This window comes from Poecilia reticulata, chromosome 22 (assembly GCF_904066995.2).
Source record: "Poecilia reticulata chromosome 22, P_reticulata-male-v2, whole genome shotgun sequence".
In the NCBI taxonomy this organism is placed as follows: Eukaryota; Metazoa; Chordata; class Actinopteri; order Cyprinodontiformes; family Poeciliidae; genus Poecilia; species Poecilia reticulata.
This window is the reverse complement of record NC_088851.1, coordinates 11,746,229-11,760,830: the sequence shown is the minus strand read 5'-3', so window position 1 is coordinate 11,760,830 and position 14,602 is coordinate 11,746,229. Positions and strand designations below refer to the sequence as shown.

General features: G+C 38.6%; 2 protein-coding genes across 7 annotated transcripts in view; both read right to left on the bottom strand.

Annotated features, from left to right (window-relative positions):
• cdin1 (CDAN1 interacting nuclease 1) overlaps positions 1–2,211 on the bottom strand; it is a 541,570-nt gene extending 539,359 nt beyond the window's left edge. The window contains exon 1 of one of the 2 annotated variants that reach the window (XM_081602879.1): positions 2,202–2,211. The gene's annotated coding sequence lies outside the window, so the exon portion shown is untranslated. The remainder of the gene's footprint in view (positions 1–2,201) is intronic. The other variant, XM_081602878.1, reaches the window with a different exon arrangement.
• stxbp6 (syntaxin binding protein 6 (amisyn)) overlaps positions 1–14,602 on the bottom strand; it is a 59,591-nt gene that overhangs the window by 22,064 nt on the left and 22,925 nt on the right. The window lies entirely within an intron of this gene.

The following is a 14,602-nucleotide window of genomic DNA, read 5'->3' as shown; positions in this document are numbered from 1 at the left end:
TCTAACTCAGTCAGATTAGATGAAGAGGATTTGTGAACATAATTTTTCAAGCATTATAACAGATTATTACTGGGATTTAGGTCTCACCTTTGACTGGGCAATTCTAAAATATTCAAACCCTTTTACTAGGTCTTACTGTAAGTTTGGGTTTGTTATTCTGCTGCTTTTTGGCAGCCTTCATCAGGTTGTCTTACAGAACTTTTCTGCGTTTAGTTCCATCCATCTTTTCATCAATGCTTACAGACGCCGATGTACCTGCTGAAGGAAAGCAGCCCCCCGGCAAGCTGTCACAGCCATGTTTTATCATAGGGATGGTGTGTTCAGAGTGATGTGCAGAGTTAATTATCCGCTTCACATATTTCTATTTTCCTCTTATCTAACCAGATGATGTGCTCGCACCCATGACCTGCTGTGTTCCTTGGTCTCGATGATCCTGTTTGTTTTGTGAATACTGTCCAAATTACCCAGGGCTTAATGGAACATCTGTATTCATACAGAGAATAAATTATAAATAGATGGACACTGTTCGCTATCTTCTAAAGGCAACTGGCTGCACTGGGTTTTATTTAATGGCCTACAATAGGCTAGTTGCAAAGGCATGTCAATTTATTATACGTTTACTTTTTAAAAATAATTGAAAACCATCCATCCTTTGCTTAGCATCACAATTATGTAATACTTTATGTTGGTCAATCGCATAAAATCCAGACACATTGGATTTGTGGTTGTATGTACAAACCGTACATAGAAACAGTGTCACTGAGGGGTGCACATCGCTGCTCTGTCAGGATGATTCATAAACAGGATGGAAAAGTTTCACTTGTTCCCTGCCTGGGTTTCCATCTGGTCTTTCCATGAATTATGTCCCACATAGCAGGAAAACAGCTGGCGATCATAAGATTGATATTATACTGTAATGTCTTTTCTCCTTTTTACATCTTTGGCCTAAGGGGGGAAAAACAGACAACTTTAACTATTTTACCAACCAACTCTTTTTTTTTTCTTTTTTTTTTACAATCACCAATAAAACTTCCCATTTAAGAATGTTAAGGATAATGCTTTTATTTCTTATGACTCGACATAAAAACAAAAGTACAATAAAATTTCTAACAAAATGAAAATGTCTCATTTAAGCTAGACTTCTCGCTAATACACAGCATGTGTCGTGGAGCCAGCTGGGATGCTAAGCCCTGCCCTTAATGTAAAATACCAGAGCACATCCCACACAGGGCTTGACAGAGGAGGTCTTAGCTGTTCCCAATAGAGCCCCTGCAGTCGACTGTCACCAGGCCTGTTCAGTCACGCAGACGCCTGGAGAGAGTGAGATGCCAAGTTGCCAGTCTATATCCTGTCTAACCTTTCTGGCCGTACAGAGGCTAAACGTTAAGATATCACATTACATAGAGTTGGCTTGTAATACCTGCAACCAAAGGTGGTGCAGGTGTTACACCAGCACCAGCTTTGGTTGCAGAAAACTAACATTTTCTCAGTTTTAGAAAATGTTAGGTTTTCTAGCATTTTCATTTTCCACTTGAGTGGTCTCCATGTTGACACAGAAGTTCAACAACATCTATTACTTTCGAGGGAAATTAACAGATTTTTTTCACAATCATTTCACAAAAGCTGTTTAAATTAACTTTGTACCAATGAAAATGAGTTAACATAGACATGCATCTCACACAGCTGCAACACCTGCTTTTTCAGCTTGAAACACAAAACTCTAGATAATATTTGTATTTATACCAAAAGTTCTCAGTTTAATCAAAAAAACTGAAATTATGAATAAAAATTAAAGATCAGAATTATGTGGTCAATGTCTGATGTATTTTTTTTCGTGAAGCTTCTCATAAGTTAGTCCAGTTCCAATTTCCAATTCTAAATGGAGTGGGAACATTAGGCAGAGTAGAGAGACAACCAAAATATGGAAACTATTAAGTCTGTGACGCAGCTGTCCGGTTCTGATTTCTGATCTCGAGACCTTTGCTGTATGTTTTCCCTCCTTCTCTCTCTGCTCATTCATTGTGTCACTACGGTCGAAGACCAATAGGGCCACGAGAGCTAAAATAAATATACACTACTCTACGTATTTCTCTGATTTCTCTAATTTTGGGACACAAAACTATTCCACACAATCAGTAGACAACCTGATTGTTGACGTTACAACAGGTCACTTAGGACTGACCTGTTGTAACCACGAAGGACCAATTCCTGTCCTTCGTGACAGGAATCAGATGATTCCTGTCACGAATCAGATGATTCCTGTCACGAGTCAACTGCTTGGTGCGTCTCATGACAAAAATCTAAATTTTACCACATTACTAGGGAAAAGATGCAAGAGGATCCAAATCAGAATTAATAGTGCAGTGTTGAATCAGGAAATCAACTTCAGAAGAGGAAGCACAGCACTCTGGCATTATGACCACGTTTCAGATGTATGTAAAGTCTACACAATTAAAGTTGCAACTAAAAAATTTGTTTCACAGCTTTAAACGTCATTCACAGCACACTTAGATGGATCTGCAAATATGGCAGGATATCGATATTGCACATCAAGCTTAAAGGCTGTTGGAAACGTCTACGTCTTCATGAAGAAGTCATTGTATATGACTGATGAAGTAAGTGACTGACACTTTGATTAAAAATATTAGGCATTTATATCAAGCTTCGCCTCAGCACATCCTCATAACGCATTTCTGTAAATGTAAAAGCATAGCTCAGAAATACATAATGCAAACATTCTCAGAGTAAGAGAGTTTTTCCCACTTTTAACATAACCGTAGTCACATTTTGTTAACAAGCCAAGAAGAAATTTGCACAGTTTCAAGCACAAAGCTTTTTTTTCTGATGCCTGGACCTATCAGGACACTTATATCTGATTTAACCTTATTTTGGATAGCAGACCTCACTGGACGCCACAGATCTTCACTGGCTTTGAGCTCCATGATTGAACTGCCCAGCGGCAGGTCCAAGAGAGGTGTGAAGATGTAGGTGGGGAGCATATGGTGTTTTTTTGATATCCTGGTGAGAAATGAGCCAAGCAGCGACTTCCCTACAGAGAGTGTTGAAGACACAGAGAGGGACTCCAGCTGGTCCTCTGGGTGACCTTCATTACCACAATTAGTATGCATGCCAGTCATAGACACACTAAACTCCATTTAATGTTGCTCTGTCAGAATATCCTGAGACAACAAAAGCAATGAGCAAAACACAGTTGTCCAGTGAGAAGGGGGGGAAAAAAGGCCAGCTTATGAAATGAGGTGATTAAACTGAGGATCTATGTATTTTTAATGCACAAGTAACAAGGTCTGGTTCACATATTACTTTATGATTAACCGCCTTACAATACAGTTGACTATTACATTGTACATCCCAGAGGGTGTAATGCAGCAGCAAAGCAGACGGAAATGGCAGAAAATACAACATTCTTCCGTCATTAATTTGAGAGACTGGAATCCATATTTATTGCTACATGTCTCAGCTTTCATGAGGTGAGTCACTGAGGTCATCAAGTGTGCAGGTCCAGTGAACATAAAACACCTTTACATACCACGATGGCTGAACTGTACTGTCTTTTTAGTGTTGTAACGAAATGAGTTTCTACAATAAACATTGCAAAGGGCAGTGGCGTAAATTCACAGATTCATAAAACTGGCAGTTCCTTCTCCTGCTTTGGGTGCAGTTTAGAGATGAAGCATAATGTAGCTTAACACGCACACAAACACACGGAAATAATTAGAAAATATATTGTTTTAAGGAAAAATATCAAGAAGTGCACTGGAGGTGTTCCAACCTCAATCGTGTAACAAAGCTGGTGAACAGGTTAGTTTTGCAAAATGGTATATCTTTAGTTAAAGGGAAATTAAATTATATTTTTTCAAATTAGTTGTGAAATATCTTAGCAAAAATTAGTTAATCCTCAAGTTGCTCTTGGTTAATCATAAATCACCAACAGAACTGGCCATTCTCCAGTATGAGCCTAAAAAAGACTGATGAAACCAAAGCATACAAGATGGAGTCCACTGACAAGAGTAATATCGATGTGCATCTAAAATCTCGGTAACACTTTATTTGAAGGGTGTGCATAAGGCTGACATGACACTGTCATGAACATGAACGAGTCCTTATGAATGTCTATGACTGTTATCATGAAGTGTCATTCGGTAAATAACACTTTTAATGCAAAATTGCTTTAAAAGTTGCATTAAAAGTCCATTAAAAGTGCCAACTTTGCATGATTTTGTAAATAAGGACAATTTAATGCAACATTATGACTTTAGAGTTATACAAAATGTTGATTGAAACTCAAATGCCTTTCAATTACACTTTTTCTCTAGAGTATTGATAGAAATGGCTACTGCTGATGTTTTGTCAGTTTCAATAGGATGATTCTCAGCTAGATCCGTAATTTCAGCTTAAAAGCAAATATTTCACATTTATTTCCTGTGTTTTTCCCTGAAAAGATCAACAGTCTGTGACAAAAAAAATAACCATTTCCAATTGCTCAGCCTTATAATTAACGCTTCAAAAAGTAACAAAATATTAATTTTCTGGATGGATTTGCGGCTTGTCAGTAAGGGGGGATGATTGGTCCGAAGCCCAAGCAGGTGAGAACCACTCGCTTAATGCATCTTACAGAAATTGTGTCACGAGGGATAAAAGTTTCAGGAGGAAATGTCAAACATGCCTCTCCCCAGAGACACTCAATTCTCATTCTGAGAGATCCAAGTTGTTGAAACGAAATATACTGTCACCAGAGAGTTCAAGGTCTGCCTTGGGGTCTTCTCACAGTGGGACATGCTCTGAAAACCTCTAAAAAGGAGATCAAATGCTTTAACCAGCTCAAATGACTTCTTTTGATTATCGTAAGCCCCCAGTTGAAGAAGCTTTTATCTGCGTTTCTAAAGCTGAGCCAAGCCACCCCATGGACAAAACTCACTTCAGTCACTTGAATCTGGGATGTTGTACTTTCAGCCAAGATCCGTATTTCATGATCAAAGGTATGGATCGGATGTCGGACCGACAGAAAACCAAAAACCTTCATTTTATAGCTGAGCTCTTTACTCATCATTACAGACTCAAGCAAGATCTACATTACTTCTAATGAGGTCCAGAGAAGCCATCCGTCGTTTTCTAATAACAGCCCTCGCCTCAGAGTTACGTTACCAACTCATTTTTGGAGGCCCAAAGAACTTGGAGACACACTGTTTGCCTATATTGTTATTTTCTAGATACAAGACAAGGGGAAACATTCAATCATGCTGCTGTGTTTTGATGGTGATTGAGGGTGACTGACAGCTCTAAGATCCTCTTCCTGGCTCTGATTGGTTGTTTCTGACTAAGCAGTGTATTTCTCAGATTAAAGTGGAGCCATAGGGAAAAGCGGCCTCCCACCCCCATTAAAACAACTGATACTGAGCTCTTAATATAAATATTTGCATTTTTTATTTAGGCGAATTGATTAACAGCCGGGATCACTGCCTCCAACGTCTTCCACCTGTTTTCTTCACACAGTCTTATTCAAATATATGCCTGATTGTATCTTGGTGAGGCCAACAGGACAAAGAACATCACTGTGTTGACATAAAAGCTTTCCCATATGCATTGATCTGTGTCACTGTACATAAACCAGTGTAACTGAAGCTAATTGGAACACAATTATCTGTCTGTGTTACCATTAAATTTTACCCTCGTAGCGCTCAATTTCAAGGCAGCAATAACACGGAGAAAATATTACAGACCTGCCGAATCTAAAAGAAATCCCATAAATATCAAAACATGTACATTGAAACATATTGCTCATTGCAGATACCGAATTACAATTGATTATGCACACTGTTTAAATGGCGACCTGGGTAATACATCATGCACAGTCGATCCACTGCTGGATGAAAGCCAGACTTATTGACATGCTTCTGGTTGCTGAGCCAAGTAGGCAATCTAGTGATGATGTTTCTTGTTGAGAGGTGTTCTTTGTGTAAAAGAATAACAATAATGATATTTTATCTATTTCTGTTTTATTTCAAGCATGTGATGTTTTAGCTTTTGAATTCAACTGCACATCAACAAAAATTATGCAAGTTTGCCATCTCTTGCAGGGAGATAAAAAAAAAAGTCAAATCAAAAACAAACGCTGCAGGTACAGCATTAGAGAGCTCTTTATGAAAAGCACATGTTATGTGTTGGTTGCAATGATGTGCTTTAGAAATGCAAGCAAAACATTGAGACTTTGCATCACCTCTTATTAAATTTTTAATGAAACAGATCATATTCAGGATAATCTCCATTTATAATAATAAAAGATTCATAATTAAAACATGATCTGATGCGAGGACAATGAAAAGGAGATGTGCATTCCAGTTCTTGGTTTTACATCAAAGACTCAAGTTTTCCACAACGACAGAAAAACAACTAAAAAAATTGCATGAGGGAAGGGGAGAGGTGACATACTGTATTCAAATACTGATAGCTCCAGCAAGTTCAAAGCTGTAAAAGTGAAGTACGTAAGAATGCATGGGTGGGAGAAAAGGATGAACCATCACAGAAAAAGAAAAAAAAAGTGCAGATCAAAGTTTTAGGGAGTTGTGGTTTTAGACTGCAAAATACACCCCGTTCCAACTTTTATCCTTTTATTCCAAGAGCCCAGCCAAGAAAAATCTATATAATCGGGGTAGGGACATAGCAAAATGAACCACTAGAACAAAAAATAATAATACTAACACTAAAATCATATGACAAGTGTTACTTAGACATTAAAAACACCCAAGACTTGATGCTATCGACATTTCTAATAAAGGCTGTTCATGTCAAATCTTCATTCGAATTCCTAGCATGAATTTGAAAGGCAAGTTAAACACTGGCTACAATAAGGAAAATAATAATTTTCTTCTTTGTTTCTCTTGTCTTACAAGCCTATTTTGAGTCAAACTTATCTTTTTAAACCCCCTTAACCATCACCTCAAAAACACTTAAATGTCATCAAATGGGTCTATGAGGACACCAGCGTCCTTGTGACAGATAAGGGGTTAAATTTGATAGCAGCATGTGAATTTAGGAAACTGACACCGGCACTAGGCAGTAATTTGACCTGCCTGCAGTAAAAACATAAAGGAAAAGCTAATGCAGAACCACAGAATCAGCAGTTTCTAATCTGTAATGGTGTATAAACAAACGAGCCTGGGAAACAGGGTGTCACCACAATGTGCTGTACATGGTTGTATTAACTGATTTACATGAAGGTTCTACAATTGTAGCATTTATGGAAAAAATTGCATCTTTTTTTTTTTTACTTTGGAGTCAGCAACACTTGGCAACACATTGTTTTGGGCTTTGTTAAATATGAATAAAATATAATTTAAAGGAAAAGTTTAGAAGTTAAACTAGATAATAAATCATAGCCAGTGAAATTGTGCAACGTAAATTAGCAGAACACTCTATAATTAAATATGTTTTTAACTAGGCTACTCGTGAAAACGTAATTTTCATACCAATGCCAGTAAATCAAAGATTTTGTGAGCTAAATCTGATCTTAACCATTTTCGTCATCCTGGTTTACCACTGATCCTTTTAGCGTTTTCCTGCATTTTTTTTTAAAGCCTGTGATCGTGAAAGACAGGAAAAGGATCTGCTTTTAGAAATACCTCTTCTGTACTCCTCACAGTGTAATTTAAGTGTCTCTTTTTGCAAGACGAAAAACAGTGACTAATGAGATACTTCACAGTACAGCTCTCCACGTCTTCTTGCAGACAGCAGCAACTAGACTCAGATGTGCTTGGAAGGCAGAATTCTCCATTCTTGTGCTATAGATAAATCCACTCCCTGCCCTTAAAAGAGACTTATAGAGTTAACTGCAGACACACCAGGTCAGCAAATCTATGTGCTTCTCTTCAGAATCAATACAAGTGGTTTTAAAATGACAGAAAAAAATCCTCAAGCTCAGCAAGCATAGATACATGTCTGAATTCATTACATCAGGTGACATTAATCACTCAAAGAATGAACCTTTACCTGTTTCACTAAACTTTTCCTTTTCTGAAAAACGCACACAAAAAACCCAATAGAGTTCATTTTAAATATTTTCCAGTTATATGCTTCTGACAATAGTTTCCTGGAGTTTCAATCATTCCTCATGGCAGAACTGATTTTACTAAATCAGGTTTGTAGGCCACCTCGCTCAAACACAAACCTAGAACACCCGTTTGTCCCCAAGCTTCAACTAAGTGCCTGATTTCTTAAGATCTTCTCCCAAGAAATCAGTGCACCTCTCCCTCCTGCAGCAAAGCAGCCCCATAACATGACACCATCTTCCCATCTTCCCAGTTGGGAAGATGGTGTCAGGCATGTAAGCTTTTTTTTTCTCCAAATGTAGCAGTGGACATTTTATCCAAACATTTAAATTTAAGTTTCATTAAACCAGAGGTTATTTCTCTAAATACAGAAAGTTCCTCCTCCTATTGAGAATATCCCCACCAATAAAAATGTTTCAGTACAGATTCGGTCCCCCAACCTGAGCAGTGGATAAGCCAAACAGTTTAATCATTACAACGAAAATCCATCCACAGCATGTTCCTGCCACTACAATCATCCATCCATCCATCCATCCATTTTCTTACACCCTTGTCCCTCAGTGGGTTGCTGGTGCCCATCTCCAGCTGGCGTACCGGGCGAGAGGCGGGGTACACCCTGTACAGGTCGCCAGTCTGTCGCAGGGCAACACAGAGACACACAGGACTACAATTTAAAATTAAAAAGGGATTTTAAGGAAACAAAAGACAAAAACAATGAAACAGAAACAAAATTTTGATTTTGTTTCTGTTTCAGATGCCTAAGTAATTATGTCTAATCGATTTTACCAAGAAACCAGAGGTCTTAACACTTGGTAAAATTGTTGAAGAGTTTTTATTGCCAGAACAGATCACATATATTTTAAATTATGCACCTTGTATCACATAACTTAACATATTTTGGCAGTAGTAGACAGAAGGATCCTGGTGGAAAACCAGCACTTAAGAAATTGAAGCCTATTATAACTTTTTATGTCAATGTAACTGTAAATAAGGGCAACACAAAACACCAACAGTGTTTGAAGACATTTTGATCCTGTAGCAAAAAGAGATTATTCAAGATATTTAAGCTATGTAAAGTAATTTCTAAATCATTAGCAATAACAGTTTAAAGATCAGGAACACTCGCTGCCTCCTTTTCCATATCAGACCTGACTTCTTTCCAGTAAATTCAGAAAGTGAGAACACTCGGGACGTCCCTCCCATTTACAGTAATATCTCTCCTCCTTATCTCTCACCCAGTGCTTCCTCAGGGTATCCTCCAGGTCATTACATACTGCGCACTGAAAACTAAACAATTGTTTAGATTTTTTGTCTTTTTTTTTACTGTGTGTTGAGTCCACATTAAACTAATTTACAGGCAAAATCTGTAGATAAAAACATTGAATCCCAGCCAACCTCTCATGTCAGACTCAAATCTGCTTTTCTTTAGATAAAAAATGATTTTTTTTTTTTTTTAAATCCAAGTTTTGAACATGTGCCACAAAAAAAAAAAGAAAATAGGAAGTGGCAAAAATCTGTACAAAGTTTTATTCTTACTTTTCAAAAGGTATCAAGATTACATTACTGCTAAAATGCAGTTACGTTTTTACAATAAAATATTATGGGAATGACTCACTTTACATTTGCACAGAAATATATATTGAAATGCGAGTCATTTCACTGAAATATATGCGTTTACAGGAAACATTCCTGCCACATTTGTTTTACAGCTACCTTTTGCAGACATTCTAGTTTTATCAGGCCAAACATAACATAACTATATAAAAGGTAAGACGCTACAATGACCCGTTTGAAATTAGCCAACAGATAGTGTGATGTGACTGAACAAAGAATAAATAGAACAAAGAACTCCAAGCAGCTAACTGAGCCTATTGTTTCATTAGATCTCAGCATCGCTCACATCCTGACTCTCCTAGTTCACAGAGGCCAAGTTTGTTCCTTTTCACAAAACCTTCTCACTGGGATAATAAAAATGTACTGGAGGTTTAAAAAAATAAAAATAAAAAACCATAACTGAATGTGCATGACACCTTGGTGGTCTGTGTGTCAAAAATAAATGTATATTCTGATCTTTTATTTTTTAAATTACTCCTGGCTGTCTTCACACTAATGCAAGACTTATATCCACTTATGTTCACTTCTTTCTCTATAAATATTCTTCTGACTGGAGATATTAACATTAAATCCACATCAGATGTTGATGACAAACACACATATCAAAACAATTTAGTTCATAAATTAAATGTAATGAAGTCTAACCACAGGGATAGCTATTGAACCCATCAACAAAATGTGTTCAACGTGTTGAACATGCTTTGAAAGCCAACAGCTGAAATATATTATTAAAGTGAGGCAATATACCACAGGTTTCATAATATTAGATAGCCTATTAAGTGGATATTTGAATAAAACCTGGTTTAGGTTGAGACATGTGGCAGCTTGAATTGAGAGAACCCAACTGGAGTGAGCAGATCTTCCATCAGACAGAAACCGTTTGCTGCTTCAAAGCTTCTCTACAGACTGGCGTATTATCACCAAACGGCAGCCTCCATGCTGCTGCAGGAGGAACGCTGCTCGTTTCTGATTGAGACTGTGACTCCTGCAGCATTAAACCAACAAACTCCTCCTGACGTCTGCTCATCACAGAGCAACACAGAGGAAGATTTACACAAACTACAGTCACTGAACAGGAAATCCTCTGGGCTGACTGGTTCACACATCAGGACGGCAAAAAGCTCACACATTAGAAACCAACATATAAAAACCGCAAAACGCAAATATACAAAATATACATAAAAACAGAATAACATAAAATACTATACAGTAAGCACAATATTTTAACATACATACCTTGGAGTTATAAAAAAAAACTATTCCAGTGGAATGTGCAACTGAGTTATTTAAAAATGTACAAAATGTGATTTTGAGCATTAAATGACAGACTATTTACAAATGGTGACAATAAAACATGTACAACAGTGAAGTTGTGCAGATACCAGCATGGATGTAAACACTGAGTTTGATTAGATCAGTGATGATTATAGAGTCTAACTTGGTGGAAGGATCTATGGTAACGCTCCTTAGTGCATTTGTCACTGAAGGAGCAGCACTGGATCCCTTTGTGATTCACAACCTGATCAATAACAGATTTTTATTTCAGCTTCTTGGGAGAAAAAATCTTTTATATAGCCAGTCAAGTGAAACGGATATTCTCATGTTGATCAGAGGCGTTGCTCCAGGCTAGTTATAACACATTTTAATATGTTGGTCTGGGTCACAGGGGCTGATGAAGATGATGAAGAGGAAGAGGTCAGCTATAGCCTCAGAGTCTGATGACTAATTAGCAGCTGATAATGGAATCAGATTAAACGGATCAATGACAGAGAATGATCTGAGCTCCCATGGATACACTAAACAATGACTACAGATTGAAATCAGTCAATTAAAAACATTTTTCTCTGGGTACAGTGAATTGTTCCGTTTTAATTCCTAATCTTCCCTCCATCATTTGCTCAGAGCCAATCAGGTTTGAGTGGTGACCTTTAACCTACAAATGTCTGCAGTCATCACCCAAGGGACCAAAACTCACCTGAAACTGAGGCGCAAAAAGTGGGTCTGCACTGTATGCAACGCATATTGGCCCTGAACTAGAGGTAATGCCGGAATTAATAATAAAATAAAGACTGTTACTCTAATTTAGTGACGTATTTATATTAGTTGTGATACCACCCCACGCCACTAGAGGCAGTAGCAGGCCCGAAAGGTGCAACTTAGGAGTAGATTTAGAAGTACACAGAAAGCTATGGAATTTGTTAAAAACTGTGAGCTGTTTTTAAGTAAATAAAAGAGAGAAGTTCAAATACATGCTGAGAGTGCAACTCCTTAAAGATGAAGCTATATCCCAGATTTCAAAAGAAAATAAAAACGGGAGACCGCAGATAATGTAGGAAATAGCGCCCCCCTTAAATCCCGGAGTGCAATGGTCCCATTTAAGGTGTGAGACTGACAGCGGTCTGTCCCCGACCCTTTCTGTTTACTGCAGCAAAGTCCTTCTCAAACAACAAGGTAATGGTGGGTAACTATGGCAACCAGTGACAGATTAAAGCCCGCCTACTCTTTCTGCAGTCAGGTTGCGCGCGCATCTGCCGTGTTAATAAAAAATCCGTCAGACAAGCCCATATAAAACGCAACTGTGACGTCACAATGTGACATCACAATACAACTCCAAAGGCAGAATTCTGACATCACTAGCGATTATATAAGCTCGTCACATCCATCTACCTTCATCACAACCTGTTAGCAGCCGTTGTCGATAGTTTCTCGTGAGAAGTTACTTAGCAGTACATAGTAGGATTTTCAACTTTACAAAGTTAAAATGGAGTCCAACCAGAGTACCATCGAAGAAGTAGCATCCGACAACATAGTCGAGAGGGAAGTACAGCCACCCAAGCCACTCAAGCGCAAGAAGAAGAAGATGTCATTTACAGCCTGGTGGGCGCTGCATGGATCTGAGGAGCTTAAGACGTCAACTGAAAACGTGGAACAGCAGGACTCTTCATTAGTGCTTGAAAATGCATCGAGCGCCAAAGCACTGCAAAAAGTGGATGAAAAAGGGGATGAACAGCCACCCCAGAGTGAGTCCAACGAGAACAACGAGGTACCACTCAACACCTGTTCGGGGGAAGACATCCCCTCTGACCAAGACCTTTCTGCTGGAAATATCAAAAAGCAGAACGTCAGTGTAGAAGAGTCTATTGGTAGAGAGCAGGAGACAGTCCACACAACAGAGAAAGAACAGCCCTCTAAGTCTGAGGAACAGCCACCAAAGAGGAGACATAACAAGATGAAGGTGAAAATGATACCGTGGTCCTTGTGGTTGGAGAAATATGGCCCCGCTGAACTAAGGACCCCAGCTAAAAGTACTGGAACGGAAGACGATTCACTGGTTACTGAACAGGAATCAATCTTCGTACTGAAGGAGACACAAGAGAAGGAAGAGTCTTCGAAGTCCAGCACTGAAATTATGAATCAGAACACTTCTCTGCCTGTAGAAGATCATCAGGAGAATTCCTTTAAGACGGAGATTTGCAAAGAGGAACTTGTTAGTTTTACATCAGAGCCACTGACCGAAAAGAAATCTGTCACAGTAACACAGAAGAAAGTCAACCAGAAAGGGGAAAAACAGTCAAAGACTAAGCGCAACAAGAAGACACCGCTATTGTGGAAATCATTCCCCGAGCCAGATGCTTGCATCGATCTGACGTTTTTTGCTCAAAACAGTGATATCAACGGTCCTCTGTCTGAAAATCAAAGTCACCAGGCAGGTTTGCCCAAAAGAGAAAAAAAGACATTGTGGAAAATGCTCCCAAAGTCTGAACCTTGCATAGATGCAAGTTTTTTTGCTCAGAATATTGAGGTCCAAAATGTTTCAATGCCGGCCGAAGAACGTGATGAGGTAGCGTCCATGAAAAAGAAAAGTTCTACTAAGAACACCGTGATTTCTGCAACAGAGCTAGCGACCGAAAAGAAATCCGTCACAGCAACACAGAAAAAAGTCGACCAGAAAGTGGAGAAGCAGTCAAAGACTAGGCGCAACAAGAAGACCCCATTGTTGTGGAAATCATTCCCAGAGCCAGATGCTTGCATTGATCTGACGTTTTTTGCTCAAAACAGTGACATCAACTGTCCTCTGTCTGAAAATCAATATCACCAGGCAGGTTTGCCCAGAAGCGAAAGAAAGACCTTGTGGAAAATGTTCCCAAAGTCTGAACCTTGCATAGATGTAAGTTTTTTTGCTCAGAATATTGACGTCCAAAATGTTTCAAAGCCAGCTGAAGAATGTGATGAGGTAGTGTCCATGAAAAAGGAAAGTTCTACTAAGAACACTATGATTTCTGCAACAGAGCCGGTGACCGAAAAGAAATCCGTCACAGCAACACAGAAGAAAGTCGACCAGAAAGGGAAAAAACAGTCAAAGACTAAACTTAACAAGAAGAAAATACCGTTTCACATTTGGTTGGAGAAACATGCCGCCACTGAACTAACAACTTCAGGTGAAAATACTAGAACGGAAGACGATTCACTGGCTACCGAACAGGAATCGATCACCTTACTGAACGAGACACCAGAGAAGGAAGAGTCCTCATCCAGCACTGAAAATGTTATGAATCAGGAACAAAAACACTTAATGAAACAGCTCAATGACATGTCTGACGTAAATCAAAAACTAAATGCTGAACTTAAACAGCTAAAAGATCTCAAAAACAAATTACTCTCGGAGAGAAGACAGAGGAAGAGTACAATGGTTTCAGTTCACACTCAGAGCAAATCACCAGTCGGTCAATCAGTATCAACTCAAACAGAGAACAGATTTCACTTGGAAACAGTTCATAAAGACATTTCAACCCAAACTGAGCAGTTTTTAATGCTTAGAAAAGAACCTTCTAAAACATACATGAACAGACATCAGGATCGTCAGACAAAAGTAGCCAACGAGTCAGCAACGAGAGATGGATCTCAACTGAAAGCTGTCAATGATG